Genomic DNA, 17844 nt, shown 5'->3' on the forward strand with positions numbered 1-17844 from the left:
AAAGTTTCTTAATAACGAACGTAAAATCGACCTCAACATATGATATTGAGGATAAAATTGATCAAAATTATAATGAATGGTATATTTAACCAATTTTCCAAAGTAGGGGATCATCAAATTATGATGAAAGCTAATTTTCCAAAGTAGGAGGGTAAATTTAATCCTTTTCCCTTAAAAAAATCCACTAAACAAGTATAAATAATGGATCTTTCCAGGCTAATCACCACATGTAGGCAGTAATGCTTAGCTTATCATATGATTATCAACAATCCAAACGATAGTATACATATAATATACATGATAAACAAATATTACTAAGGAACAATAGTTACAAATAAGTACTACTCATTAAATATAGTGAAAATACTAGAAAATTACTAGCATTGTATATTAGAAAAGTCTACCTGATTGAAATGAAGAAGAAGAACAGTGCAAAGTAGCTAGTAAGAGTAGACAATTCAATGCTTCATTTGCTAAGTGAGGCACAATACTTTATTGCCCCTTAATTTGGTAGGTGTGGACTATTCACTAGATATTTTTTTAATGGGTCAAAATCACATTATTTTAATTTTTGACCGTTGTTCATTTTTGTTGTTTTAGTGATGGTGATACTTCAGTTATTTTATAGGTGGTGGTATTTCAATCAAGATAAGGGAATAATTGATAATTATAAGTATTTCGATAAATAATAGATGACAGTTTAACAGAAAACTCAAATTATTATTTAAGTAGCAAGAGTAAATAATTAATAGTTAAAATATATTTTAATAAATAATTGATGATGATTTTGATAAAAAAGTTGCACATCATATTAGTTCAGATATCTAATTAGTTCAGATATGTATACAAAAAATTAGGGTACTTATACTTTTTTACTATTAACTTCATATTTTAAAAATTTTGAAAACTTTTGAAACTTACTCCATCTCAAAATAAGTATTGCTTAAGCAAAAGTTATTCATATCTAAAGTAAATATGACTTTAGGAATTTAAGATTTTTTTTTTTTTAAAAAAGGAAATTGTTTTGAACTATACTCTTATAGTCGTCACTATTTTCCTAATTTGAGTTCTTCTACAACAAGTTTGGGGTAGCTTCCGAAAAATCACTTTAAGGGGGAGTGTGAAAAATCCTAAAGTTGACTTTTTGATAACCTAGATTTTCTAGTAAAGTTTCTAGAATATCTAATGTAATTTCTAGTATAATCATGTGGAAGAAAATATCTACATATTCTAGATAGAATAATCTAGAAAAGAATAGTGTAGACACTTGGATAAGCACTTTGTGGAAATATCTAGAGTAGAAGAGTGGAAGAGAAGGTCACTAGAATTTTCTGGTGAATGTATCTAGAAGAATTTATAGAACCATTCAAAAACTAGTATAAATAGGGATAGGTGTTGTACATTTGTATCCATCCAAAAATAAAATCCAATACAAAGCATATTAAAGTAGTCTTCTTTCAAATACAAGTTCTTCTTTCAATATCTTCCTTCATCTTTCTAACTTCCTCTTCTTAGTTGAATCTTCTGATCATAGTTAACGATTTTGGGCTAGCAGAAGGTCTCCCAACTACACCTTTCTTCTGTTATTCTCTACATTATACACCCATATGCAGCCTATGGCAATCTGCCTTGGCTGTAAAGGAACCAACTCCCATTTATGATTATTGTGAAGAGCTTTAAGTTCAGAATTCATGGCTGAACAGCTGTATGGTATTAAGAGGTAGGTTCTGAAATGGAAGAAAGAACACCCAAAATAGGCCTTATCAGAGGGATGAAGACCAGTATAAGATAGATAGATAGATAGATAATTGGCAATGGAATACAATATTGAAGTTATGAACTGCTTAGTCATATAATCTGAGTGCCAAAGGGGTCCCTGAGTGAGTCTCTAGGACTTTCTTAGGGGTATAAGTTGAGAGGTGGATGATCAGCAGAAACAACCGAGGTAGGATCAATCACTGTGGGAGAAGGAACTGGTACTACAACATCAACAACAATAGGAGCAACATCAGATAGTGGTATTGGGTTATGCAGTTTTAACGCTTCTCTTTTTTTCTTTTATATATTCTCCTCCTTCAAGGTTGATCTGTGCAAAAGATGATGAATTTGATCTAGCTATTTAATTTGATCCTCCTTCAAGGATGATATGAGCAAAAGATGATGAATTTGATTTGAGTAGGATTGGCCTGTTATAGAAAGATCATACAGGTCTGCGCCCTCTAAATACAATAAGCAATCAATCCTGTACAAACTTACCGCCCTCTACATACAATAAACAATCAATCCTGTACAAACTTACTGGACGATGTAAGGATATCTGATGAAAGATTCAGCTTTAATAGAAAAAATAAAAATAATGGTGAGTGATGTCCTGATTCAGTGGATAATCCACGTAGGAAGGAAATTAGTTTTGGAGATGGTCTTCATTTTCCAAAAGTGCATGTTAGAGTGCAGATAGTTTAATCTTCAAAAGATTTTTCTTCAAATGTCTAGCTACTAAAGAAAAAGGAATTGGTAGGTACATTATGCTTTTCACCTGTCAAAAGGAAAAGAAGTGAACTATCTGCCCTTGTGATGTCGTTTCAGCATTGATTCATTTTAGCATAATTGAATTGCATTTAAGGACATAATTCAAATTCAATTTAGAATTACCTCTGCAAACCATGAAATGCACTGCATTTACATGTGCAACTGGAAGTGACACACATTCACTTGAGATGCCTTGGATGTACGGCAACTGCTATCGGAATCACCTTTTGCTTTTTCAAATGTCTATCAACTTTGTTTCTTTATGCTGGTAGAATTGTTAATTATTTCAAAGGGTAGCTCTTTATTATGTGACTATTCACTTGTGGTGAATTGTCATTTGCTGCCTCAAATCTTCAGAAATAGAATGGGTTCGCTTTATAATCTTACGTAGGGGTGTTCATGGTTTGGTTTTTAACCAAACCAAACCACAATCCAAACCAAACTGATTAAAAAAATCGATATTTGGTTAGGTTTAGTTTGATTTGGTTTTGAATTTAAAAAAAACGATAATAATTTGGTTTGGTTTGGTTTTACTCTAAAATAACCAAACCGAACCGATATATATATTAATTATTTATGTATTATTCATAAATACAATATAAATATTTATTATATTTTATATTTTAATCATGATTTAACTTTAGTCGTAACACATTAAGTCATATCTTCATCTACTTTATGAAATTCTAAATGAATTTCACACTTTGAATGACAAATGATACTAATTATGAAAATAATATCTTGTTGTATAGTGAAATTTGTAGCTGAGATTCTTTTGACTATAGACAATCACTAATTGTAGCTTTTTTGAACCTTGTTGAGCAAGAAATTTATGTGTTCCCCTTTTGAGGATTTATCATATCATTCTATTAAATGTAGTTTAAAATATCTTTTTAGAAATGTTCATACGGTGTTGTTCATAGCTTTGCCGAAGTATGACAATTAGTTGACATCTTAATTTCAAGGTTGAGATACAACACTCGGTTAACATCTCAGATATTAGATTGATATTGTTTTTTAAAATTTTCAACTTTTATCATTAAAGATACAGGTATGGACTGCGTACATCTTACCCTCCTCAGATCTCACTGAGTGGATTTGATCATGATTTTGATCAATAACTAACCCATGAACACCCCTAATTTCACCTCATTATTTTTTAAACGCCTAAGCAATTAAGCTGATTTATTACTATTATAAAATATCTACTACTTATAAGTAAAAGTTACAACTAATATTTAATGAATAACACTCGAAGTTCATACTTTTGCCAAAAAACTTATAGTCAATTGTTCTTTAAAGCAAAAGTTCGAACACTTTTTGAGTTATCAAAAGATAAAAGATCACCCCCTATAAGACCTGTTAACCGTTACTTTTTTTTTTCTCAGACAGTCACTGGTCATTTTGGTGTATTAACTAATAACTACTATATTAGTACATTATGTTTTTTCTGCAGACGAATCATTGGTGATTTTGGTGTATATTTCTGTACAATTGCTGTAAATGCAATGAAATCCAACGCCCTGAAGCTGTTTGATAAAATTCCTAAGAGACATTTCTTCTTCAAATTCCTAAGAGAAATTTACGCACATAATTAAACCACCTAATATAGGATTAAAGAAACACCCTGAGGTAGTTTTAGCTGTTTTAGAGGATTCTAAGGTTGTTAGAACTGTGTTACCTTATGTAGAAAGTGATCCAAGATTTTGGGATGTGTTACCTTTGTATGAATGCCTATATCCACTGTTGGAAAAACCTGAGCTTCCTTTTTTTTTTTTTTGCCTTATTTGGGGTTCTTGTCAAAGATTCCAGCTTGGTTGTTTTCTTTTATGAAGGCTAAGCCACAGTCGGAACAGGCGGTGGAGTTGAAGAGGGTGAGAGAAGAATGGACGAGAAGGCAAAACCAGGAGTTGGTGAAGAGGAGGAAAGAAAGGGAGAGCATGGAGAAGGCAATGAAAATGCAGAAGAAAATGGAAAGAGAAAAAGAAAAAGAGAAAATGGAAAGAGGAAAAGAAAAAGAGAGTTAAAGAGAATGAGGTGTGAGGATTTGTTGCATCAAGCGAGTAGAGGTTCTCAGACGTGGCAAGAGTGCAGGAAAGCCTAGGTAGTGATTCAAATGTTGCCATTGTACTGCTCTTGGTTTGATTGTATTTAGCTATAGGACGCAGAAAAAGGATTATGAGGATTGGTTGAAGATAGAGAAGGCAGATGCTGAGGAGAAGAAAAAGAATACGAGGAAATTGGAAGGAATTGAGAGTGTTGAAAATGACGAGGAAGAAGGAAGGAAAGGGAGGAAAATCCTTATATTAAGGCCATGCAATTCATGAGTCACGTGCTCGTGTTTGAAGAGCACGTAATAAGAAACTTCCTCGGTATTTAGAGAGAAATATCGATGTTAAGTTCTCTGATGTTGCCGGGCTTGGAAAAATTAGGGAGGAGCTTGAGGAAATTGGTATATTCTTCACCCATGGGAAGATTTATCGCAGGCGAGGAGTCAAAATACCAGGTTAGATATATGCAGATATTGATTTTTATGTGTCTTTTTGAATGCAGGTTCCTATTTGAGTTTGTTGTTTGATCCATATTTTCTTTAAATCGGAAATCCTTTTCTTTCTAAATCTGATAAGCATGAACTAAGCCACATCAATTTTTCCAGTCTTGTTAGTTATTTGTTCTGGCAACTAGAGTATATTCCTGGACGATACTGTCATTTCCTTATGAAATCACATATTTAAGTGGAATAAATAGACAAAAAGTTACAGGATTTTTCCACTGTGATATATGCAAGTAAATGAAAATAACCAGAGAAATATCTAAAAGAAAATTTACTAAAGCAGGAGAATCTATCTGTCTACTATCATCTCTCTCTCTCTCTCTCCCCCCTCAAAGTTCTTGATTACTGATTCTGGTTGTTATTCGTTATATCAATTTATACGAATAGAACTATGTTGATTGGATTACACAACGTAGAACTAAGTTGAGTCAGTGGCTTGGAACTACAATTCTGTGTGGAGATGTTGCAACTACTCTCCAATGGATCAAAACAAGGAGATGGAGTCAGTTCAAGAAAGAAATAGTAATTGCTACTTGGGGAGCAACACTTTATTATACCTGATAGGCTAGAAATAACAGAATTTTTCAACAACAGAGTGTACAGGTTGATATGAGGATGGTACAGGTACAGAGGGAGACACATGAGAGATTATACATGCTACAACACACCAAGAGAGCTGGTAGATGTCAGGCTTTTGTAGGACGACTTTTTTGTTAAGAGAATTTGTATGTTTTTGGTATTTTCTGAGGTCCAGATGTGCTGATCACCTGTTAGGAGATGGTTACACACTGGAGGATCTTTGTTTGTAATTACTTGATGTTGGTTTGGTTATATTCACAAATTGTTCCCCCCCCCCAAAAAAAAAATAGAGGAATAGCGTATCCAATGGGGACTTTACTGCTTTCAGTTTCCCAATTCTTTCCTGCGTTATTTTTACTTCTCGAATTATGACAACTTTGTGTGCCTGTATACGTCTGTTTTTTATTTTTTATTTTATAGTAATGGTGGTATCCGAGCCTGTTTGCGTGCACCTCGAATATTTCACCAGGTACCGCTATCTCCCACTAGCGTAGCTACCTGATAACTCTTTTGCACCTTCCTGTTTCACTTTGCCAATTATTCTCTCAGATTTTTTGCTTCCTTGTTTGGCACATTAGCTTGGTGCTGCTTTATTCTTGTCCTATACCATTTTGAATCTTTTGAGCAATGCTTTCAGGGGGGATACTGCTTTGTGGTCCACTCGGAGTGGGGAAGACTTTGTTAGCAAAAGCGGTGGCTGGTGAGGCAGGGTGAAATTCTTCTTAATTTCTGCATCTCAGTTCGTTGAGATATATGTTGGTGTTGGAGGTTACTCACCTTCAATATGCAGACGATACACTGATTTTTTGTGGAGTTGATGAAGATCAACTGAGATACTTAAGGGTGATCCTGGTCTTGTTTGAAGGGGTGTCTGGTTTACACATTAACTGGAGCAAAAGTTTTATGTGTCCAATTAATGAAGTGAACAATATGGTTGGGCTAGCATCAATACTTGGGGGTGGAGTTGGTACTTTGCCAACAACTTGGGCATGCCTTTAGGAGCAAAATCCAAGTCTACGGAAATTTGGAATAATGTGATAGAAAAATGTGAGGAGAAATTGGCTAGATGGAAAATACAATATCTACCTCTGGGAGGTAGACTAACACTAATCAACTCAGTTCTTGATGCTATGCCAACATACATGAGGGGTCATTAAAAGGTTGGATAGCATAAGGAGGAAATTCTTGTGGCAAGGAAACAAAGGGAAGAAAGGCTCTCACCTGGTAAAATGGAAATCAGTAGTAACTGGGAAGAAGAATGGGGGAATGGGAATTAAGAATGTGAAGTATCAAAGCAAAGCACTCAAAATTGAAATGGTTGTGGAAATACTCAAACGACGACCAATCACCTTGGAAAAGAGTGATAGGTGCTAAATATGAGGCGGAAGACAATTGGATGACCAAGGAAGTGACTACACCATACGGGGTCAGCCTATGGAGATCCTTAAGAACTCTATGGGAGGAAGTCAAACTCAACTCCAAGGTAAAAGTGGGAAACGGGAATAAGACCAAATTTTGGAAGGAAGAGTGACATGTGAAAGGAGGGAACCTGGAAATCCTTTTCCTTGACATATACAACTTAGTTTTCTTTTAACAAAGGACTATTGCGGAACTTTGGACAACACAGGGATGGAATTTCAACTTCAGGAGACAACCTAATGACTGGGAAGTAATGAGGGTGGAAAAATTTCTTAATATGCTTGGAAATTTTAAGGTTCTTCGGGTAGAGAAGGATGTGCAGTGGTGGAAAGGTGGCAGCAAAGGCATATTTAAAGTAGGCGCAGCCTACAGGTTGATGGATCAACCAAATCTGCCGAATACTACCTGGGCATGGAAACAAATCTAGAAATGCAGAATCCCCAATAATGTTTCATGATTTATGTGGCTGCTAGCTAAGGAAGTAACTCTGACTCAGGATAATGTAATGAAAAAGGGGATAACCTTATGTTCTAGGTGTTTCCTATGTGGGGAAACCTCAGAAACCGTAAACCATCTATTTCTACACTGCAAATATACTCAGCAACTACGGAGAATATTTTTGATCCTTAAAGGCATATATTGGACTATGCCGGGGAAAGTCACTGAAGCTCTAAAAAGCTGGGAGGAGGCAGGCGTCCATGCTAAAGATAGAGCTAGATGGAGAATTATCCCTGTTTCAATATGGTGGGCAATTTGGAAAGAAAGGACCTCTAGGTGTTTTGAGAACATAGAGAATAGTGTGCAGAAAGTTAAACTAAACTGCATTTTGTTGTTATGTTTTTGGCGTAATCTGTTATACTCAAATGACACTGTCACTATAATTGATGTTTTAGACTCAATATAGATATAGAGCAGCGAAGTTTGGAGTACATCTGTATATAAGGTTTCAGTACAACCCATGTACTGTTGTGAGATAATACAAAGTTACCAATTTCAAAAATAAAAAATAAAAAATGTTGGTGTTGGGGCTTCCCGAGTTCGAGCTCTCTACCAAGAGGTGAAGGATTAAGTTTCTTTCTTCTATACTATTCACACCATCGTTCATTCATTTGCTTATAGCACTTGGCGTTATAGTTGGCTACTCTTGTTCCACCTATCTTGTGCATTCAGATTCCTCCATTTCCCTTCTACTGTGAATGAACTGTTTGGTTTTGTCTTTTCATATTGCAAGCCCCAGCTAGTTTGGTGTTGAGTAGTAGTTGATTGCTTGATTATCTGTTGCTGAGTGGCTGCTTCATACTCCTGTTTCTAAATCTTGTCAAGCCATTTTTGCTTTTATTTAGAGTGGTTTTATCTGTAACTTTTAAAGTCTCAACAAGATATGCGCATTATTATGTGGTTTGGCATAGGCTCCATCAGTGGTGTTCGTCGATGAGCTGGATGCAGTTGGCAGAGAACGTGGTTCGATCAAGGGCTCTGGTGGACAAGAACGTGATGCAACTTTGAATCAGGTTTCCTTGGCATTTTGCACTTTTGAGAAACTGTAAATTCATCTTGTTGAGATCTCGGGCTACATTGATTTACAATGTTCCCCTTTTTCTCCAGCTTCTCGTATGTTTGGATAATTTTGAAGGCGAAGGTGAACTTATCACTATTGCTTTGGACAGAGTACTAGTTTGACCAGGGCGGTTTGATCGAAAGATATACATTCCAAAACCTGGCCTTATTGGGCGAATTGAAATTCTTAAGGTGCAAGATGCATGTGTAATTTGTCTGTTGAAAAGCTTAATCATTTTGAGGATGTACAACATCTTAAAGCTTTTTTCCCGGGTATATATAATGTCTTAGTAAGTTTGTTAAATATTTTGCTTCATGCTTTTGTTACATCTCATTTCCTTGGATTAGGTGCACGCTTGTAAGAAACCTATGGCTCCTTATGTTGACTATATGGCTGTAGCGAGTATGACTGATGGGATGGTTCGTGGCTTGGTGCAGTGTTGGTTAACATGGTTGAGGTTGCTGCTATTAACATGATGCTTATGCAAGAACTAAGGAAATAGCTTTTGGGTTCAGTCTGGGTCAAAAAGAATTTCTAACTTTGGAATAAATCAATATATGTCGATAGTAGTTGTTATTGACTGTACAGATAGACATTTTGGCATAGTCTTTAAGCAGCGCTAGTCTTCTTAACTCTGAGCTCTTTTTTGTTACACATGCAACATGAGAAAAACTATCTTCGTTGTTGCTTCCAATATGGTGCCCTATTTAGGCGGAGAAGGGGGGATGAGTTGATGTTAGTTAATGGGAGAGAGACCATACAAGTAACCTGGATTTATCATGACAAAAGATGAATTTCTGGTCTTCATCCATTTCTCAAGTTCACTTTGCAAAGCACTTACCTAAGTATGCTGAACTTACCACTGCCTTGGGAGGTAGAGAGGCTGTTTCCAATTGATCCTTGACTTAAGGAAGAGGATATCATAGAAGATACTAAAAAACATGACAAAGCATTCTGAAAAAAGAACAGCAGCTACAACAAAATAGAGCAATAGTCGAAGTGCAAGAGATAGTAGATAGTATGTTGTGTTAAATATATCACGTGGAAAATTGAAGTTAAAGAGTTGTCAAATAAGGGATCATAAATTTTTTTTTTTGAAACGGACTAACAAGGAAAGTAGGACAAACAAATTAAAACAGAGGGAGTAATTGTTTTAGGGTGTTTTAGTATCATATTGCTGCTGTTTCTTTGGTTAATTGATTTTTGCAGTTGCATGTTAGGTTTAATTTCTTGATAAGGTTGTTTGCTTTAGGATTAGAATTTTAGGCTTCTATTTGTTCATCAGAAGAAAAATATTTTCTATACTGACAAATTATTTTCTACACTTTCTGTAAGTAACTAGAAAGGGTCCCAATAAAATGGAGAGAATACTCCCCCAGGATGTTGACTCGAGAATAAAGATAGTGCAGCATGGGCTGTGTTGAAAGAATGAGGTCGAATCTTGGCAAATGAGACAAGTCTAGTATTTAAGTAGAGGATAAAGTGGCAATGCTGAAAATAGCAAATTTCTCAGCTGCCAAGAAAAAAATAGACTGGACGAAGTAACAGTACATGTAGGGGATTCTTATGGATTTAATGATACTTTATAAGTAGTAGATTGTGACTAAATGTTCAAATTGATTTAAAGTAACTAATAGTGGAGTGCAAAATGACTTTGGAGTATATTTGGTTGGTGGACTGGATGAAATAACATGAGATATAGTCAGATAAGTTATCCACGGATAAGGATAATGACTTTAGTTTCTGTTAAGTGCGCTGGTATTTCAATTCACATAAATTCTGCTTGGTATTACTGACGTTGCAAGTACTTGCATTAATTTTTCTTAGTTTTGAAGAATGGTTAGTTTGCTAAATTACTTATTTCAAGGGTTTATAACCTTTGAACGTATATGATTTCTGAAATGGTAGCCAAAAAATGCCACATCCTTTTTGGAAGTACTTTTTATCAACTTCTACTCTTGCCATATTATGCTATATTCTTGGATGTGTACCTTAAACTCCTAAAGAGGCTTGTTTGTCCAGTCTTTCATGTCTCAAGAGGCAGAACAGGTGCTCCTTATGTGGCAAGGATACAGAGACAGTGAGACACCACTTCCTACACTGCAGTTTCACTGACCAGCTGTGGTAAATTTTCCTTAATCTCAGAGGCATTTCCTGGAGTATGCCTAGTAAGATTGATGAGACTCTATTCAATTGGGAGGAGGCTGGAGTTGGGGCTACAAACATAGAAAGATGGAGGATGATCCGTGCTTGATCAGATAGGAGGAAGGTATCAAAGGATATTATAAAGGAAATCTTCCACAGGTATTTGCACCATTTTCCCAATGAGTCACATTTCTAGTCAATTCTTGGCGGTTGCTTTTTTAAGCATCAAGTTGATTATTTTCTTATAATGGTTTATGTGATACAGAATTACAGATCATACCTTATAGTGCAGTGCAGTTATTAGCTTATGAAACCTCCAAGGTAATGAAACATATTTGGAGAGAACTTCAACACTGGTTTATTTGTTTGGCCAGAATATAGTTGATTTCACACTTCCTATTTTCAGAAACTTCTTCAAGGAAAGGATGGGGAGCTTTCTGTCATTGGAAGACTAGCACCAGGTGCTTGTGCTGGCATGACTTCTTCTTTTGTAAGTTTGCATTATGTGAAAACCAAATAGTATTTTCTAAGTTGTTGTCCATTTGGCATATAATTTTGTGATTATGTTTGCACAAGTGAAATAGACTTGGCAGAAACTTAGTTCTTATTTTCATCTCAGTAATGTTACTTATCTGAACACTGTGAAATCGAAACCTACGATTTGATCTCTCCCTCCCTCCCTCCCTTTTCCTTGCAGGGGTGGGAATGAGGGAGCATGCAGTATCTCAGTTATTCATATTCCTGTTGTTGTTTTTGGGCTAAATTTTAGTTTCTTTTTCATTTGTCACCAAGAGAGTTAATTTGTTGTCAGGTAACCTACCCACTACATGTTCTCAGGTTAAGATTAGCAGTAGAGCCTGCGTATAAAACGCTGAGAGGGGTAAGAATTGGAAAACGTAGAATTTATGACACCAGGACATATCTGAATCATAGTTTTGAATTATTTCAGGTTGCTTTAAACATGCTGAAAGAGGAAGGCGTTGCATCCTTATAATGGTCTCGGGCCCTCTCTCATTGGAATATCCATATATCAGTGTGAAGTTGTGTTTTTGACTTGTGAGTCTATGTTCTTCTGAAGATCTTTTTTTTTATATTTTCTGAAGACAGGTCCTGGTGTTACTGTAACCTTAATGACACTTCTCTGAATGTTAGGGGTGAAGAAAGCTTTGCCAGAGAAATATCAGAAACGAACTGAAGGCTATTGCTACTCTAATGTGCTATCCATTGGACACAGTGAGAAGGCAAATGCAAATGAAGGATACACGTTGTATGACAATTTTTGATGCCATCCCAGGTGACGAATTCTAAAAGATTCTCATTATCTGTATCTTTTTTTGTAACTAGTTACGGATTTTGCCAAACTGCAGTGACCTTCAATTTAAGATAATAGGAATTGCACTTCTTAAAGCAAAATCCAAAAGCCAAATGTGAATATGATAAACAAATGCTGATCTGTGAAAATTATTTTTGTTCCATCTTTCTACACTTTGTTCTTTTTAGCCTAAACCATATTTTTATCTTGCTTGTTTGATTCACATGTCTGTTGGTCAAACCATATGGATCTTGAACTTTGTTCCATCTGAATGTTAGGAGCGACTTGATGAAAGATCAACCAGTGTAGTCATATATTTTAATGAAATTTCAATATAATTTAACCATGTATTAAACAAAGTAAGCTGTACCCATTTAATAGAATATGACTTGTTACAAAGGAGCTTTGGAGTGGACTGCTGGTATGGCTAGCAAACAGAACTTGGGTTAGTTGGGAGAAATTTGATGACAGAGCAATCAATTTTTGAACTTCTTCCTGAAGTATGATTTCTCATGTCTTTTGCTTGACAAAATAAAGAAAAAATGACTCGTGCCATTTGCTAATGCAAGTATCTTTTTTTTTTTCCCAAAATTGCATTGAGTTCATATTTCTTTAAAAAGGTGTTATCAGCATTATTACAATTGACAATTAGGTTAAACCCGTTGTTACCTTAATAGTACAGCATGAGCTTCTTCATAGTGCCTTTTATGATGGCTATTTTTGTTAATGTTTCTTTTTGAGAAGCTCACTATTGCTCCAAGGGCTGGTAGAGAACTGGGTTATGTGTGGATGAAAATGGATAACGTCAAATTTAGGGAAGGAATGCTGAGGCACGGTTTCTATCCCCTTCATATTGCACTTATCTTTCTGGTTTGTTCTCTTAAAATTTAGTATTGGAAATTCATCGTAAGGAAGTAATATTGCATGATATATTTCTAATTTATTCTCTTAAAATTTAGTATTGGATATGTAATGCAACATGATATGATAGTGCATATGCAATGGAACTAAGAAGTGAGGGTTTTTTAAACTCCTACTCATGTATTGCCATCGAGGAAATATATCTGTAGACGCCACATAGAAGTAATTGCTTTTTGAAATACCTCACTTTCTGTTGGTCATACTTCACATGTAAGCAATTTGGAAAAGGCGACCACCTCCTTCTTTTCGAGCCACTGCCGCTTAAATGTCAAAGTAAAAAATTCTAGATTATGGGCATCCGTAACTTTTGACGTTTCATTTTAATGCAGCCGACAGTCGCTCTTGGATCACTTTACTGTTCAGCTAGCATCACGTGCTGCTGATGAGCTGTGGTATGGAGAGCACCAGGTAAGATATGCTTTTGTTGGAGTCTCAAACATTATTATGAAATCTAGCCTAATAGGTAGCATGAAGCAAATCCATAGCCATTGGAACACACACAAATCTCATGCTCAACATGGAATAGACATACAAACATATATATGCACTAGGCACATTGCATGTAGTTTTGGAATAAATCTATTGACAAACTATGTAATTGGCTCAATTAACTCGTGAAACAGATTTCAGCTGCTAATTTGTGACAGTATGTTAACACATGACTTCTATACATCCTTTTAGAAGTTTCCACGCATCAGTTATTTGGATCTCTATCCATACCCGCATCCTTGCCCTTTCCTAGTCAAGTGTTACCATAATATCTTAATCTTGCACCTTGAATAATAACAGTGAACACAGTATTTGGATCAAACAGTAACCTAGGAAGTTAATATGCTTTTTCATGACATAAAGTCATTTGGATGATGGTCACTAATGCATATAATATATTTCAGTTCAGTATAATATGGGCTGAGACTGCAGCAGCTCGGACTTTTGTTCTTGGTGGTCTATCTGATGAACATTATGGTTTGTCTGACTTCTGGATTACAGATAGGTAAATGTAAGATTTCACTATCTATCTTTCCACGTTCCGGGCGTAAGAATACTTCAGTGGTATGCCGCTGCTAGAGTTTCAAATATGCTTCTAAAATTGAAATATATCCTTGTCTTTCTTTTGGGCTGCACTTCCGTGGTACTTCACTCCATCAGTATTTTCTACACTGATGTGTTTTGCGTGCCACCTGAATTCCAAAATATATTTTGCTTGTCAGGACATTGACTCTGAGGCACTTCACATCTTATCTTACATGTATATGCTTGATCGTGCAAAAGAGGTATCAGTAAAGCTCATTTCTCCTCTCTTCCACCTAAAATGAAGATAAGTTGCGAAATTGCATGCTAACTTAGGTTTTCACTAAAAATGACTGCATGTGCAGATCCTTCATCAAAATTGGAACCTTATGGATGCAATCGTTGAAATACTAGTCGATAGAAAAAGGTTGAGCTACATGGGTTCCTTCAACCAATGCCTCCCAGTGTAGTTGATCTCAGGTCCGCTAAACGCCACATGCTCACAAACTGGAAGCAAAAGCGTTTCCCAAGGACGGAATTGAGCAAGGCATTAGGATTGTGATATGCTATCAGGTCTGCTAAAACTGGAAACATGCTCTCCTCGTTTTGGTGACGGGTCTTTCCTTCTCACCTGCTGCTAACTCAGAGAAAGAAATAGAGTCACCATGCGCCTTTCGTGGGGTGAGCAAAAAAGCATTTCCCTGGATCCCTGGTATGAACTCACAAAAAGCATTTACCCGTTGGCTGCTTCGTCCAAAGCTTTTGGCTACTTGGCTGCTGGCGCTCGAGTCTGCTTTGCATGGTACGACTCCCTTTGGTCTAATTTTGTCGTGAAGATCCTATCGAATTCTGCTATAACTCAGATTGGATAGAGCAGAGAGTGCAAGAACTCTCTGAATAGATTTTGTTTCATTTTCTTAAAACGGTCGCGACCAAAGTAGTTTGTACGTAGCTCAATTATTCAACAAAATACTTGTTACTATTACTTCCTATGAGTGCATGAGTTGCCTGTAGTCATTAGACAGGTCTTTCGATATATTTTATAGTTTATAGATTCAAATTGCGCTTTCTAGTACAAAATAATTATTGTGTTCAATCACCTCCACATCAGGGTCTGGCGGGTGCAACGAATCCCTTTCTATGAAAAGTTGCTATAATGTGAAATATTTTTCTTTGCACATATAATATATTTGACCCAAATCTTCTTAATTTCTCTCTGTGTATTCACCTTTTTATGTTTGAAATTCCTTTGGTAAAAATTATCCCGACTCCAGCACTAGTCTCATTATGAACTGAACATGGTTAGTGTTTTTACAAGAAATCTCTGGCCAACCACACAAGTGAGTTCAATCAGTGGGAATGGTGGCGATAACCGATAGCGTAAGCAGACGTGAAATACAACAAATGTTTTTCTCACTGCTCTTTTATTTATTCAATTTTTTCAATAATATAATATCAAAATATGATTACTTTTTTTCTTGGAAAAAATTACTCAGCACTTTTTTTGTTTAACAAATTTGAGACAAAATTTAAAAATTTGCAAAGGACCTAATCACATTTTCTAAATCTAAAATTAAAGAACAAAGTATATATAATTTCAAAAGAGTACAAAAATTTAATTCATAACAGGTTAAATTTCATTTAAGTGAAATAAATTTTAGATTTTATTAAATTTGAGTACAAAAAAACAAAATATACCAGATGAAATAGGAAAAAATAAAAAAAAATATTGGTGATTGTTAAAGGCATGTGGAGTTTTGATGATAGACATGTGAATAAAACATGTTGTGAAAGCTGGTCCATTCAAGTGTACAAAGAAAAAATGCAGGCAAGACTGTTGATAAGATGATATTGTACATAGACAGGAGTGAATAAGCAAGAATATTCAGGAACCTTCTCAAACACTTATCACTTCAGTAAAGTGGAAGAAAATGCAATACTCAGAAGTTGAGTTGATCTAGAAATCCAACAATGAGAAGAGTTCTGCAAGGATAAAGGATAAAGCAAAAGAGTCCAATCCAACCAGGTGAGGAGAAACGGCTACAACAAGGAGTGGAGTTACTTGATAAAGTTGAAAGAAGAAAGAAGCATAAATCAACTAGGACTCCATCACAGGTGTATTACAAGTGTGCATATATACAACAAAGCACGATCAAGTAACTTACTGAATGCACTGAAAAGAAAATCAACAATCAGCAAAACAGTTTTGATACTTGAAGAAGAACCTGGTTCCTTACTTAAGTCGTAGACTGTGTGTAGTAAGTAGGTTCTTTGAGTTGTAGTGAGTCATTGTTCTAGTCTCAGTGATCTATAAACTGAGTTAGGAGTTGTGTCTTCAAGTTAGGAAACTCGAAGACTTGAAAAAACTTATTTTGGGAAGATTTGTATTTTTGTAGTGATAGGAGTTAGAAGTTTCAATTCCTGTTTTACAAGAAGTCTTGTAACTTTGTTGATTGTTAAGGCTCAAGTATTATAGTGAAGTTGGGGTTAAATCCTGTAGAGGTACAAGTCGTGTTTTTTTACACCTTTCTTGAGCAGGATGTTTTTCACGTATAAACACTGTGTTCAGCTTTTACTTCTGTGAACCACGTTTACTTACCTGTTCCATTGATAGGCAATTAGTAGGGCTCATACTCTAACAAGTGGTAAGGGTTGTCTTAAATAAGGCTAGCACCTAAGAAAAGATCAATATGATGAATTCCGCACCTCCTACTAGTCAGAGTGAAGGCCAGTCAACTACTAGACCTCCACTTTTTGATGTCTCTCATATAATCTGGTAGAAAGCAAGGATGGAGATGTTCATTCAAGGTGAAGACTATGAATTGTGGGACAGGATTACTGATGGTCCTACTATTCCAATGAAGATGGTAGATGGTGAACAAGTCAAGAAGGTAAGGAGTGAGTTTACTCCTGATGACTTGTTGGCGTTGAAGAAAAATGCAAAGGCCAACAACATATTGGTCTGTGGATTAGGAACTGCTGAATATAACAGGGTATCCACCTGCACTACTGCTAAGAAAATCTGGGATGCACTGGTGAATGCTCATGAAGGCACCTCTCAAGTAAGAAAATTCAGGGTCTCTCTTTTATTTACTGAGTATGCGGCATTCAAAATGAAAGAAAATGAAACCCTACATGAAATAATGATAAGGCTTACCACCTTGACAAATGAGTTGACTTCCCTGGGAAAGATCATCTCTGAGGAGGAACAAGTTGAAAAAGTACTAAGGGTATTGCCTAGATCAAAATGGAATGTTAAGGTAACTGCAACCAGGGAGGCAAATAAGGAGCTTGAAGGCATGACCCTGGATGAACTAGTAGGGAACTTAAGGACTTATGAAATGGAAATTGATGAAACCAAAGAACAAGCTGCTTCTGAGAAAATTTTAGCATTGAAAGCTTCTGATAGTGATGATGATTTTGAACTTGATAAGGAGCAAGTTGCCTTCATAACCAAAAACTTTAGCAAATTCTTTAAAAAGAAGAAGGGAACGGGTACTAAGAAACGTTCCAATGACAATCCAAATGAATGCTACAAATGTGGCAAAACTGATCATCATATCAGAGACTGTCCAGTCTGGGAAATAGAATGGAAGAAGGAAAAGACTAAAAAGAAACTGAAGGCAAAAAGGAAGGAGGAGCATGCAATGATAGCAGCCTGGGGATCTGATTCAGATGAAGATGAAGTTGATGAAACTGCATTCATGGCTTTTGGAGATTTAGATGTAGATGAAGAAGATGAAGATTTTAAGGTAAGCATACTTGAACTCAAAGAAAAACTTCAATTGTTTTCAAAACCAAAACTTGTTTCCTTAA

The 17844-nt window shown here is 35.8% G+C and overlaps 1 pseudogene; it reads left to right on the forward strand.

Annotated features, from left to right (window-relative positions):
- Nucleotides 1-1316: 1316 nt before the first annotated feature.
- On the forward strand, nucleotides 1317-15124 carry LOC107860593 (annotated as a pseudogene).
- Nucleotides 15125-17844: the final 2720 nt, after the last annotated feature.

Source organism: Capsicum annuum, chromosome 1, assembly GCF_002878395.1.
Source record: "Capsicum annuum cultivar UCD-10X-F1 chromosome 1, UCD10Xv1.1, whole genome shotgun sequence".
Lineage (NCBI taxonomy): Eukaryota > Viridiplantae > Streptophyta > Magnoliopsida > Solanales > Solanaceae > Capsicum > Capsicum annuum.